Source organism: Elephantulus edwardii, unplaced genomic scaffold (genome assembly GCF_000299155.1).
Source record: "Elephantulus edwardii isolate Elephantulus edwardi_28Jun2011 unplaced genomic scaffold, EleEdw1.0 scaffold00010, whole genome shotgun sequence".
Classification (NCBI taxonomy): Eukaryota; Metazoa; Chordata; class Mammalia; order Macroscelidea; family Macroscelididae; genus Elephantulus; species Elephantulus edwardii.
In genome coordinates, this window is record NW_006399760.1 from 21556520 (window position 1) to 21571735 (window position 15216).

Sequence of the window (15216 nt, forward strand, 5' to 3'; positions counted from 1 at the left end):
GTGGTGTATGATTTTGCATGTGTTTAAGTAGTGGGTAGAATATGGAGGGGTGAGGATACACTTTGAGGCCTTTTTAAGCGGCCAAATGTTTTCTTTAAAACCCAAGTGTAAAGTCAAGCTTGGATTTCCGCTTCCAACATTCTTGGCTGGTTGTGTCTGTATGTCTGTGGGAATGTACCTGAGCAGTTGGGACCAAGCAGTTGGCATGAACATTTTCTGGGACAATGATTAAAGAAAGACTTAAAATCTGTCTGCCCAGCAGCTGGGAGTTTGATGAAGAAAGAAAACAAAATCAACTTCCAACTCAGTTTCTTGCCCAGTAACATACTGTTAGTCAAGCTGGTCATCTACTTCCAAACACTTCAGCGTTTTAATGTCGTTTTGTTGCTTTGGAAATTAAATATAGCAGACGAGCATTAGAAGCCTGGGTGAGATGCAAACTCCTAGATAAAAACAAGAATGAAAGTGGTGCTATATTATCATTCCCTGCCGGGTTCATTTATTTTATATGCTCTATAAGAGAAAAGATGCTATTTAGTCAGAAAATAAAATCAGCATCAGTGCTTGGATGTCTTATCAAGCATCAGTTTTAAGCCTTTTATGAGGTAAAAAAAAACTCTCTTAAAAAACTAAGCTGTTATTATGGAGTGAATTGTATCACCTCGAAATGTGTTGGCTTAAGGCTACAATCCAATTTGGGCATAAGCTTTCTTCGTTATGTTAATGAAGAAGTATTAGTGTAGGGTGAGTTTTAATTACTTTTAAAATATAAAATGAACAGATTAAGCAAGTAAGAAAGTAGAGCTGGTGCAGAGAAACGCCAGGCCATATGAACTTTTCCAAGGGATAGAGAAACAAAAGCTGAAAACAAGTCAAAGATCTTCAGCACCCACAGAAAAAGACATCCCCACAGAGCCAGCACCCTAAATTCTAGCCTTCTAAACAGAAAGAATAAGTGTCTGATTGTTATAGCTACCACTTGCAGTATTTGTATAATAGTAGCACTACATAACTATTAGGCAATAATACAGAAATAGTTTTCAGATCATAGACTGACTTAGGCACCATGGGCTTAGCTCGATAGCATTTCATTTAGGAATAATGGATTTCTAATTTGCTAGGATCCAAGCAATATGCATCTTCTTCAACCAGAATAGCTACTCTTTCTTTATATTTCTTAATGTCTTCTGATATTAGGCCCACCCTATGATTTCATTTGAAAAGTTTCCACTGCTAAAAGGATTAGAAAGCCATTGAATCAGGGTATTTGTGAGGATTCTTAAGTCATCACTGATGAACAAGATAGAATGAACTAGGAGATGAGGGAGTAAAAGAAGAGGTGATGTGATAGACACTACTGGGTTCTTAACTATGTCCTCCTCCCCACCCTTCCCCATCTTTCCCTGCTGAGTTCAATGACAGAAACTCTGTCCCAGCAGAAAAATGAATCTCAATTTGTCAGTTCCTGGCTAGTCTCTGGCTTTGGTATGAGCGTGTGACTGAATTCTGAACTATTTGAAACGAAGGATAAATCTACTGGGCAGGGTGACTGAAAAATACTTGATAGTGAAAAGAGGTTGGTAGCAAAGTCTCTTCCCTCTGCTAGAAGTCTTTGCCAGTGCAAGCTATGTGATTTATGGGGCCCAGTTGGAAAAAAGAAATTGTCCCAAAAGGAAGGAAAAAAAAAAGCATTTGCTTTCCCACCCCATTTTCCCATAAGCTCTTTCTCAACATGTCATAGTGGATTTTTTATTGAGTTGATTTAATATTGTCCTGTTTTTAGTTTTGGGACAGGTGCAGCCCTGACCTGGGACCAAAGACCTTCTTGTACCTGCACTCTCACACCCAGACCCCCACTGGGGGCAGAAGGCAGTAATAATTGTGAGGTATAGAAGGGAACAAGTGGCCTACAAGGAGTCGAACAAGTAGGGAGAGACAGAATTGTATTTAAGCCTGAGCTTCAAGCTTCTAGCACAGGCAACATTGTTCCATTTAACTTCCTTTACAAATTAAACTTTAAAAATGTCATTAAGAATTTCAGGATGGCAGTTTTAGTACATCAGTCTTCAAGCAAAGGATGTTCCTGAGCTTAGAACATGGTGTTACCATACTTACTGTTCACATCCAGTCCTTAGAGACAACATACTGTTTATTTAACAAAAATGAGGAAGACTTTCAACAAGATGGATTGACACCATTGCTTAAATATAGCAACACTTGTGAGAATGGCACACATTGGGGCAGAATTTTGTGCTGTTTTACACAGGTGACTATGAGTAGGAATAGACTTGACAGTTTAATAGACTTAACAACAACATTGGTCCCATGTGCTTAAAGCTACTCCTGGTCTTAATGTCTATTTGTATCACCTTAATCTACCTTAGTGTCTTGACACTAGAAAAGGGGCAAGAACAGGACTTTGAACATAGAATAGAAGAAAGATAAAAAGGACCTTGACCGCCTGAGTTATTAGGGTACAAATTTAACCAAACATGGCAACCTTCCAGGCTCAAAAAATTTTGGTTTTATTTATTATTTTTGTTTTTATTATTAAATATTTATTAACATAAGTTAATTAACCCTTTTTTAGTTTGTTGGTTTTAGCTGGGCCTTTCCATAATCACAGCTGAAATCTTTATAACTTATAGGAAAATTATCAATTCATGGGGGGAAAAAATCTATAAAGGAACTAAAAAATGTAGTGAAGGTAAGAAGAGTTTTCTCCAATGTTAAAATCTACAATCATCCACCAAGAAAATACTGTCCCTACTCTTCCCTGACCATTCTGCAACCAAGAGCAACGTAGTAGAAAGCTAGTATCTTAGAATAGCTCTGTAAGACTGGGGGAGGGAGGACTGTGGTTTTTTGGTTTGTTTTTTATTTTTAATATTTTAAAGGGGGAAAAAGAGACTTAGGGCTACATTGTGTGCCTACAAGTTGGAAAAAAGTAAAAATGACCCTGCACTGAGTTTTCAGAGGCTGTCTTTAGGATTACAGTGTAGAAAGTTTCACTGTAATCCTAAAGACACATGGTTTGGATCCATCAGCTTTTCTACTGAAAAAGGGTCTGCAGTCTCCACCTTTGTGAGACACTGCCTCTGAAAACCTGCTGTAGGGTCATCCAGGGCTCAATTCTAATTTGCTGGCAAACAACAACAGCAAATCACATGGGAGGAAATTGCCCTTCTTTCTTTGTTGGAACCGTTAGTAGATCTGAGCCTTGTTCCTGTGGGTTGACAGTATAACTCCTTATCCCCAGGCCACATAGTCTAACAGTTATCAAAATAAAGCCCCTGGATTGCCATTTCCAATACATTCCTGTAACCTAGGACTAGAAATTACTTCTCCCCTTTTGCCACAATATGAGAAAAGTGCCAACTGTCTCTGAGGAGTGATAAAATCTGAAAAACCATGCCAGGATGTGACTATTAACCAGAACTCCTCAAAACAAAAAAAATGATGCTGTATAAACTGCTTAACCTTCACTGTCTCACCCCTTCCCTGTAAAAGCCCTTTCAGCCTCTAAAACAAGGAGACAGATTTGGAAAGCTCTTACTGTTTGTCTCCTATACATCAGTATATAATAGAGCCTCTGCTTTTCCTACTCCCACCCTTGTTTTCAAGGTTGGTTTTTCCTGCAGTTGATGGTAAAATGATAGCTTTCCAGTAACAACTCTATAAGGCTTTAGAGAACCACTGTGTTCTTTGGAACCAAAGCACAGACAATGGCCTCGCTTATACTCCACCCCCTCACATTCTTTCCACTGTTAGAAGGCACAAGTCGAAGTAGGGCAGATATTGGCAGTCTATGACACAGAGGCTAAACACACCACCCACGAGGACTTTTAGGTGCACAAGAATTGAGATGATGGAAAAAGATTCTTGTAAGCTTTAGGGACAGCTTGAGGTAAAATTACAAAATAGATGAAGTTTTCTCTCCTAGCTTCCTTATGATGGGATGAAGGATGATTTTTTTCCATCCTTCAGAATCTCTCCCTCAGATGTGTACTTAGGTTTTACTCTTATGCTTGATCAGGGATCTAACTAATACAGTTAAAATAAACTTTTATATAAATGTTTGACTAGATTCTAAAGTTCCTACAAATTTTGGGAATTTTGATACTCTTCTTTGTCTGGAGAGATTCTGGAAATGTGGACTCTTACCTCTAGAAGTTCCAAACATATAAAATTTTGCCCCAAACTCTAGGGTTAAAGGAAGGATAGGTAACATCTTATGAGGAAAGGTTGCTTTAGAAAAAAAAGGGGGCATGAAATAGAGGTCTTGAAATATGTAGATTTGACAGCAAGTCCAGAAAGAAATCAATTTATAACAAGTGTGAAGGCATTAAGATGTCTTCCTCTGCTGGAAAGAGTGGCATTGGACCCTTGGAAACCTCTTTACTTCTCAAGAGTGAATCACATACTAATGTTCTTCTCAGACAGTTAAAGACTAATGTGTAATAGATGGACTTATGGAAATGCAAATTATAGTGAGGAAACTGGAAAAGTGAGCATTACGACTAATATTCTAAAGTAAAATGACTGTATGAACCCTTGAATGAAATACCATTATTTTGTAAACTTTCACTCCAATCATAAATTAAAAAATTTAATTAAGAGGTAAAAGACTAGGACAGGAGTCTGTCCATTATGATCTTTTCTTAAACCCTTGGGAGACCAGACTTCCAGGGGATTCTTAATCATGCTGACACTATATATTCAGAGAGAAATGGTTTTAAATGCTTGTGATTTGTTGGAAATTGACCACTCTTCTTACCCTTTCAGTTTGTCGCCAAGTACTTCATGATTGGCACCATCCTCAGACTCTAATTTCTACTTGCACAAACAGATAATAAAGGACCAAGGATCATGAAATGATAAGACTTGAAAGTTTAACACAGACTGGGCCAGTTTCAAAAGGGGACCTGGAGAAGTTACCTCTGAACGAGAATATTTGCTCATTGTTGTGTGTAGGAAAACAGGTCTTTTACTTTCATCTAATAGCATCCTAAAAGGTGAGCACTTTTGAATGGGCTGTTGTTTCAGGTTGCAGAGGCAGCATTCCTGACTGCTTGCATGGTCATGCGCACTCCTGGGGGCTTCTCTCACTCCAGCCTTGTCATCACAAGTCTGATTACAAGGTCTCCCTGTTTGAACCAGCAAGTTCTCTTCAGTGACATCAGAAAAGAAGGCTGACAGCTGTTGGAACTTTGCTCCATACTCGGTTAGCAGCACATGGGTGAACCAAGCTCATACATTATTCAGAGAGGAAAAATGTGGGCTTCAAGTGAACTTTGAAGGCATCAACAGCTATTCCAGAGGAGAGGGACCTATTGTTCAGCTTCACAGAACACAAGGAGTGAGTTGAATTCCTTACAGTATAGCTAATGGGTTGCACACAGACAGTATCATGAACTGACCACAAATGTCTTTTATGAGTTCTGAAATCCTGGGCAAAGTGACCTATTGCAATCAGAGGAAGGATGTTCACACTTTCTCTGTCTCAGTAGTCTTACAACCATCTTTGAACTGGTTTGTTCCATTTGAACCTTTACTGAATGCTTGCATTTCCACCCCAGCCATCCTGAATCTGAATCTACACTAATGATAAATCCCCAGGTGATTCTTACATATATAAGACCCTTTATTTAACAAGATTCTTTAATGAGAAACTTTAACAAAATTTGTCTATTCAGGAAAGAGTCCTGAAGAGCATGGTAGGTTATCTACTGGGCTGATAATTGAAATGAGATCACTAGTTGTAATCCACCATTTGCTCCTGGAGGTAGGGTGAGGCAGTGTCCTCTTAAGACTTGCAACCTTGGAAACCAGATGGAGGTTTTAAAAAGTCAGAATCAACCAGAAGAACATAATTTGCATTTCTTAAAAAATTCTTTATTTTGGTTTATGTATATAATAACACTTTGGTGGTGTAGTACATATCAGATTGTTGTTGTGGTTGTTGTGTACCATAGAGCTGGAATCGAGTGATACCTGACTCTCCAGGGGGTTTTCAGAGGCAATTATTCGCATAGAAGGAGATTGCCCATGCTTCTTCTGCAGAGCAGCTGGTGGCTTCGAACCAAGTATCTCTGGGACTTCAGTGCCACTAGGCCACCAAAGTCTTCATTTGAATCATCACACATCAGCCAGTGAAGGTCCTTCATTGGATAAACTCATTACTGCATTCATATCATTAAGGTAGAATCTGCTGAGACAGCTTTTCCCTCTTTGTATATTGAGGGTTTCATCTTATGACACTGTTATCAGGCAATATTAGGATACTCTTTAGAATTTTATCATGGATTCATTGTTTCAGAAGTGAATGAGCAGACCTGCTTTCTAGTCTGTCTTAGTCTGGAAGCTCCATTGAAACTTTTCCACCATGGATACATATGGCATAGCTAACTTCCAATATTTAGCATCATGAAAGTCACTGTAGTAGTATGAGTAATTGTGTGAGTGGGTGTGTGTGTGTGTGCATGTGTGTGTGTGTGTGTGTGTGTGTGTGTGTGTGTGTGTCTGTGTGAGCAAGAGAGAGAATATTAGAATTGACTCACAGCTAAGTCCCTATCAGGTTTTCAAAGGCTGTAAATTACATGAGAAGAGATTGTTCATTTTCCTCCCATGGATCAGCTAGAGGATTCAAAATGGAGCACAAGTTCTTACCCATTACACCACCAGAGTTCACAGAGAGAAACAGAAGAACGAGAAGGAGGAGGAGGACAGGGAGAGAGGAAGAGAGACACTACCTGAGCACTAGGTTTTTTCTTAGGGTCATTGAGACTGAAGCTCACAGAAGCTTCACAGAAGTGTTGAGTGCATTAAAACTAACTGGCATAGTATGCACCACAAAAGCACTATTCTAATTTGTAATTTTATTGGGATTACAGTCTTAAAAGCCTGCCACTTTCTAAGGTGCAACTCTTTTTTGCTGTCTCCAACCAGAGCAAAGAAGAATAAAGAAAATCAAAGACTATTAGTCCAAGGAATAGATCACATGAGCTTAAGTCTCAATGAGCCCGAGACAAGAAGAACTAGTCTCAGCTACCACTGCTGACTATTCTGAAAAGGGATCACAATAGATGATTACTGATAAAGGGGGAGTGAAAAAAAAAACATGTAACAGAACTCAGAGTCATTAAAACCAAGAACAACCAAGTTTACTAGTTTGATAGCAATTGGTGGTATCCTTAATTACTCTTCTAACCTGTAACTGAAATCATTCCTGTGGCCCAACTTTCAGTCAAAAAAATATAGGACTTCAAGGTGATCAATAACTCCAGAGCAGAAGAAAAATATAGGACTTCAAGGTGATCAATAACTCCAGAGCAGAAGGCACTCCTTAGAACAAGCAACTATCTAAGATCAAGAAAGCATTTGCCCAGGGATAAACTCAGAAGGCAGGAAGGGCTAGGGAAGAAGGATGAGTGAAGTCAGGAAACCCAGACAGTGAGAGCGTGCTGCTACAGGCAGGAGATTGTAACTGTATCATGATGTCACGAAACATAATGGGCACGAATTGTTGAATGAAAACTAGTTTGCTCTTTACACTTCCAGTCAAATCACAAGAAAAAATTATTTTAAGAAATAACCATTAAAGGAATGTGTTATAATAAATATTTTAGTGTTCTAGTTTTTATAGTTTGTACAGTAATTGCAATAAAAGTATTTATAAACTTACTTAATTATAGCCATAATGGTTAGGCTTACCATAAAACTTACTTTTCTGTTGTTGTTGTGTGTAACTATGACTCACATGACCCATGTGACAGAGTAGAATGGACCCACAGTGTTTTCTTTGCAATAATCTTCACAGGAGCAGATCACTAGATTTTTCTCTTACAGATAAGCATGTGGGTTCAAGCCACTTACCTTTAGGTTCACAGCTGAGTTCTTAACTACTGTGCCTATTTTAGAGGTAAGGTAATATTTGCAAAGGCCTCAGTGATCACTCTAGGTTATCAGATTTGCCTCAGTTAAAAGCTTTAACAATTTTGGGTACAAAATTTTTTTTCAATTCAATAATTCAGCACACATTGTAAGCCTTCAGTCATATAGCAAAAATATTAAGCTCTGTGCTCCAAGTACTGCTTTGATGACTGAGGATGAGGACCACACTGAAGTAGCTACAGAAATTTTCACATGAATACCTGAATTAGAAAACATAGTCCCTAAGTAAGATACTAAATAAGTGTCTTCTAGTTTCCCTTTTTGATGATATATTTGAGTTCCTAATAATGGAAGTTAAATATGGTATCTAAAGCAAAGGAGAGTTAGTGATTTAGTGGCAAGTAGTTTCACTGCCAACCTAAAAACATTTGGTTTGGATCCACCAGCTGTTCTGCAGAAGAAAGATGGGCAACCTCCTCCCATGACGTTAACTATGGAGGGTCAGCAATGAGTTGGTTCCAGCTCAATGGTATACTTACCAATATAACAAAATGGGAATCAGTAGTTATTAGTGACATAGATAGTTCCTTTTCAAAAGCATAATTTGTCTGACTTAAAGTTTGATTAAAATTACTAAGTCAAATGTTTTGGATAACCATAAACAAAGCAATAGATAAGTATTTTGTTTTCAGATTATAAGGTGTCATATACTTATCAACTATCTCATTACCCAATACTTTGCATTTATAGCAATAAGAAAAATATCTACTAGCAGACTAAAGTTTTGCATTAATAGGGTATTTCTGGCAGTAATAAATGATGTGTTGCAAGCTAAGAGTAATGTTAGCTGTGACAGTCAAGGTTATGTGCTATCTGGTTGAGTTAAGATTCCCAGTGGTGTGGTACTTATATAACTTGGTAGCTATGTAATGATGTCTTTGGCTGTTATCTAATGATACCAAGGGATCCTGATGGATTTAATCCAGCTACAAGGTGAAAGACTGGTTGTTTGAAACCACATAGCCCTATTTCAGGTGGGAGCTGTTTCAGTCTCATTCTATAAACATTTACAGTCTTAGAAACCATACAAAGTAGTTCTAACCTATTCTGCAGAATTAGTATGGTCTCACATTGACAATATGGCAATGGGCTGGATAGTCATCTTTCATTCTGTGATCTGACTTAGTCATTCTTCATTTTTGCATAACATTAATGTTCACATAATCACCTGGTCTTTGGAATCTTAAGGACATCCGTAAGTAAGAAGTTCCCATAGTTCTCTACCACTCAGTAACTCTATAACTTTTGACAAATAACTGAACTCTTTCATGCCACAATTTCCTTATCTGTAAAAGGGAAATTATATGAACCTGACATTGTTATTGTTAGCTGCTATTATTCTTCCAACTCATAGCAACTCCATATAAAATGTGATAAAGTTTTTGTGGTACATGGAGTTTTCACTGGCTCCTCTTTTTCAGAAGCAAATCACTATGTCTTTCTTGCTAGTCTTTGGTCTAGAAGCATTTCTGAAAATTCTGCAACATCCTAGCCTCAGTCAAGCTTTCACTGACATATAAGTGCGGCTACACTTGAGGCATACTGGGAATAAAATCTGGATCTCTCACATGTTGTTGTCAGGTGCACTGAGTTGAGTTTGACTCATAGTGACCCTATCCTGTGGCATACTTAACATCTCTGACTTACTTGAGCCCATTGCTACAGCCACTGTGTCAATCCATCTTGTTGAGGGTCATCTTCTCTTTAAGTAACTCTTAACCTTTACAAGCATGATGTCCCTTTCTACTCCTCCTAACAGCAATGCCCAAAGTGTATGAGAGACACTTCACCACCCATGACTCTGAAGCACACTCTGGTTGTTCTTTCTCCAAGACATATCAGTCTGTTCTTTTTGGCTGTCTGTGAGATATTCAGTACTATCCTCCGACGCCACACTCAAAGACATCAATTTTTCTTCTGTTGTCATTTGTCGTCCAGCTCTCAGATGCATAACAAGTGATTAAAAAGAACATAGTCTGAATCAGTTACACCTTAGTACTCAGACTTACACTGTTGTTCTTCAGTACTTCAGAAAGGTCCCTAAAGCAGACTTTCCCAGTGCAATACATTTCCTGGTCTCCTAATTGTTAGTACCAAAGGTGTTGATCGTGGATCCAAGTAAGATGAAATTGTTGACAACATTGTTGACAACATCAAGGTTTTCTCCATCTATCATGATGTTGTTCACTGATCCAATGATGAGGATTTTTGTCATCTTGATGTTGAGATGTAATCTATATTGAAATCTGTAGTCTTTGATCTTCTGCAGTAGGTTTTTTAGATCCTCCTCACTTTCAGCAAGCAAAGTTGTGTTATCTGGTTGTTGAGTCTTCCTCCAATCCTGATGCCATATTTTTCTCCATAAAGTCCAACATCTCGAATGTTTTGCTCAGAATACAAATTGAAACACACTTTTCTTTGTTTTAAACTATGCAAAAGATAATTGTGGAATGATCTCATTTATGAAAAGTACAAAGATTATTGCAAAGACAAAGACAAAAATTGTTGTTGTTGTTATGTGCCATCGAGTTGCTTGTACCTGACCACAATAACACACGAGAGATCCAGATTTTATTCCCAGTATGCCTCAAGTGTAGCCACACTTTTCTGTCAGTAAAAGTTTGATTGATGCTAGGATGTTGCAGAATTTTCAGAAATGCTTCTAGACCAAAGCCAATGATGCTGCATTATATACATTAGCAAGAAAATAAGGCCCCAGGAATTGATGAGAAGTCAACTGACATTTTCAAGAAACAGATGCAGCCTTGGATAGGCTCACCAATCTGGGCAGGAACTTTGGAAGATGTCACCTAGCCAACTGACTGAAAAATATCCATATTTTTTGCCATTCTTAAGAAGGAAAACTCAACAGAATGTGGAAATCCTTGAACAGTATCATTACATGTAAGTAAAATATTGCTGAAGAGCTTTCAAAAATAGCTAGAACAATACATTACAAGAGAACTGTCAGAAGTTCAAGCAGCTATAGAAGAGATTGTGGCAGAAAGGATATCGTTGTTCTTAGTGATGTCAGAATGGACTGACTGAAAAGCAGACAATACCAGAAGAATGCCTATGTGTTTTCTCGACTATGTAAAGATATTTGTCTGTATGGATATTTAAAAAAATCAAGGTCAATATGAAGATGCCCGTGTCTGACTTCCACTAACTCCACATAGGAAGCATGCCCTTATCAGTAACATTCAGTATATGAGATCGATCCTATGATAAGACATGGTTCCCCATGTTGCTGCATCTGCTTCTACTAATCTCTGGTTCTGATATGAGTTTCAAGTTAATTCATAGACTTTATTTACTTTGTCATTGTAGAGCTTATTAAGGAACTAGTTTGGGAAAGTGGGGAAAGCAGGGGATATAGTTCAGACAGCATCTTAGTCAGCAAGTGGGAAGTTCAGATTCAGTCCAGCAACATAAATGCAAGAAACCTACAGTTTCCTCAGTCATCCAGCAAGCTTTGTCTCACAGCAGTCACAGATCAGCACTTCTTTCAACCATCCAACAATCAGAACTTTTAACTCTGGCCCTGTATCCAGGGCTCTGTTGGGCTGTGCTTTATCAGTGTCTCCACAGTCTTTACAGCTCTCCCTCTTATGTTGCCCCCACAGCTATTGATGATATAGAAGATACAGATCAAAGAGTGAAACATGTGTCTGCAGTTGAGGAAGCTGGAGACCATGTCCCCAGAAGGAGATAAGGCAATGGATATAAAAGTCATTTTCAAAAGTCCTAACATCCCAGCATCACAAGGTATGTCTAACATTGAGAAGAATAGGAATCCCAGAACATTTAGCTGCCCTCATGCAAAACCTATACTTACACTAAGAAATTGCCATCTGAGCAAAGCAAGGGAACAGATCAAGGATATAATACAAGGAACTTGAAAATGTCATCATTCATTGCTGCTCTGTGCATCTGGCAACATTGGAATAACAATAATGTAGTAGAATATATTGTTTAGTTCCTAGCACAAAAAGTCTTAAAGAAATAACGTTATTTACCATTATATAGTTGGGTTAATTATGTGCCTTCCATAACATAACAAAACAAGGATCATCCAGTGAGTGGGACATGGGTGAGGGCTATTTGTCTAAGCTTCAGAATACCTGAGTTTGCATTACAAATTTACTATATTTCTCTTTGCTATAACCAATGCGTTTTCCACCTTTAAAATGCTGTGAAATTGTGATTCCACAATGGGAGTGTCATTCAGGACTTGACAATGGGTTCATTGATGAACTTCTTAGTCAGAATCCTTTTAAAATATGGTATTGATAGATTTTGTTTAACTTTTTGTTACCAAGCAAATTTGTTTTCTATTCAACAATTCCTATACATTAAGCTTCATGGTATTGATTTCAATATTCACAATGCATTTATCAATACCATCTATCCTTATTTCTAATCCTTTCTGGAATTCTGAACATTATCACTGAAAAAAAAATCCTTACCTTTTGATCTCTTATGGTTGATTGTTCTAAGGAGTGTGCACTTCCTTGGTGTGACTGTTCGCTTTTTAGGCCTCTCTACCCTTTCTCCACTCTCCTTCATAGGGTCGCTATGAGTCGCCTGTGACTCGACAGCACTTAAAAACAATAACATCAACAGAGAGAGAGAGATATCAGCTGGCCCAGTGGACAGAAAGCGATGCTACCTAGCCAAAGGTGGGTGACTTTTAATGCATGGCCCTCGGGCCTGTCTTTCATTATTTTTGTTCAGACATTCCTCTAGGTTGTATAGCCCTGGTGTACAAGTTGCTGTACTGTGGTCACTTGTGGTTGTTGTGAGGCTGAACAGTGGGACGCTGATGTGTCAAATGTGTTAATGGTTGGCTACTCAATGAGGACAAAGTGGGGTGGAGCTCCCTGATAAAACAAGCTTGGAAGGAGGAGTGGCATCCACTTCCATAATAGCTTGCCTCCAGAAACCCTATGAATCTGGAGAGAGGATGAAAGACACCCAAGCATCAAGGACTCTCCTTCATAGGGTCGCTATGAATCACCTGCGACTCAATGGCACTTAACAGCAACAAGCCTTTCTCCATACTTATTCAATATGTATACAGAGCAAATAATCCGAGAAGCTGTACTCTATGGAGAACATGACACCCAAATTAGAGGAAAGCTAGTCAACAAACTTTTGTATGCAGAAAACACAACTTTGCTCACAGAAAGTGAGGAAGACATGAGATGCTTAATGAATAACGTATAAAACTGCATTCTTCAAAATAGATTACATCTCGACATCATAAAAACGAAAATCCTCATCACTAGGCCAATAGATAACATCATGAGAGATGGAGAGAAGATTGGAATGGTTAATAATTTTGCCTTACTAGGATCCACAAAAAAAATATACTTGGTAATAGTAGTCGTGTAACCCTGGTATGTCCACTTGCTGTACAGAGGTAACTCGTGGTTGCTGTGAAGCCTGTGACACTGATGAGTCAAACGCAAGAATGGTTGCCCATGGTAGACAGTGTTTGGTGAAGCTCCCCGATTAAAACAAGCTTGGAAGCAGGAGTGGCATCCACTTCCATAATAGCTTGCGTCTGGAAACCCTATGAACCTGGAAAAAGGATGGAAGTTACACAGGAGGTGTCCAGAACTTTCATTCAATGGGTTGGTATGAGTCACCTGCAACTCAACAGCACTTAACAACAACAGAAACAATAATAGTAGTCAGGAAATTTTAAAAAGTGTAAGCATTAGGGAAGTCTGCGGCCAGTGACCTCTTCAAAATACTGTGGAGTAGCAATGTCCATTTGAGGACTAACGTGTGCATGTTCCATACCATGATCTTTTCAATTACTTTCTATACAACCAAAATATAACTATGAGTTCATCCTACCTGAATTTCAGAACCATCTCAGGAACAGGTCTGAGGTCTTGAACACTAACGAGCAAAGATCAGATGAGTTGTGGGAGGATGCCAAACGTATCATCCAGGAAAAGTGCAAACGGTCATTACAAAGACAGAAGAGGGGAAAAAAAGACCAAAATGGATGTCAGAAGAAACTCTGAAGATTGCACTGTAGCACAGAGAAGCCAAAGCAGAAGGAAGAATTCAAGATACTAAAGAGCTGAATAGAAGATTCCAAAAGGCAACATGGGATGACAAAGTAAAATATTACAATGAAATGTGCTAGGAGCTGGAGACAAAAAATCAAAAGGGCTGAACTCGTTCAGCCTTTCTTAAGCTCAAGGAACTGAAGAACAAATTCAAACCTCGAGTTGCTATAATCAAGGACACTTTAGGCAGAATATTAAATAATCCAGGAAGTATTAAAAGAAGATGGAAAGAGTATACTGAGCCATCGTATCAAAAGGAATTGGCAGACACAAGAATTTCATGAAACAACATATGAGCAAGAGCCTTTGGTAATGAAGGAAGAAGTTCAAGCTGCTTTGATGGAAATAGCAAAAAATAAAGCCCCAGGAATAGACAGCATACCAATTGGCATATTTCATCTAACAGATGCTGCCCTGGATGTGCTCACCAAGTTGTGCCAAGAAATCTGGAGAACAACCACTTGGCCAACTGAGTGGAAGAGATCTAATTTGTTCTCATCCCAAAGAAGGGTGACCCAACAAAGTGTGGAAACTATAGAACAATCTCATTAATTTCACATGCAAGCAAGATTCTACTGAAGATTATCCAAAAACGACTGGAACAGCACATCAACAGAGAACTGCCAGAAGTCCAGGCTGGGTTTAGAAGGGATCATGGTACTAGGGATGTTGTAGCTGATGTTAGATGGATCTTAGCTGAAAGCAGAGAATAAAAGAAGAATGTTTGTGTCATTGACTATGCAAAGGCGTTTGACTGTGTGGATCATAACAAACTGTGGCTGACTCTGGGAAGAATGGGAATCCCAGAACACCTGATTGTGCTAATGCAAAACCCATACTTGGAACAAGAGTCAGTCTTCAGAACAGAGCAAGGATTCACTGCATGGTTCAAAACTGGGAAGGGCATACGCCAGGGATGTGTCCTATCTCCATACCTTTTCAACCTGTATGCAGAACAGATTACCTGAGAGGCTGGGCTCTATGAGGAGAAGTTGTGGAGTCAGGATTGGTAGAAGATCTATTAACAATCTACATTATGTAGATGACACAACCCTGCTTACTGAAAGTGAGGAGGACCGGAAATGCTTGCTACAGAGGGTCAAGGACTGCAACCTCTAATATGGATTGAGGCTTAATGTCAAGAAGACAAAGATTCTCACCACTGGACCAATTG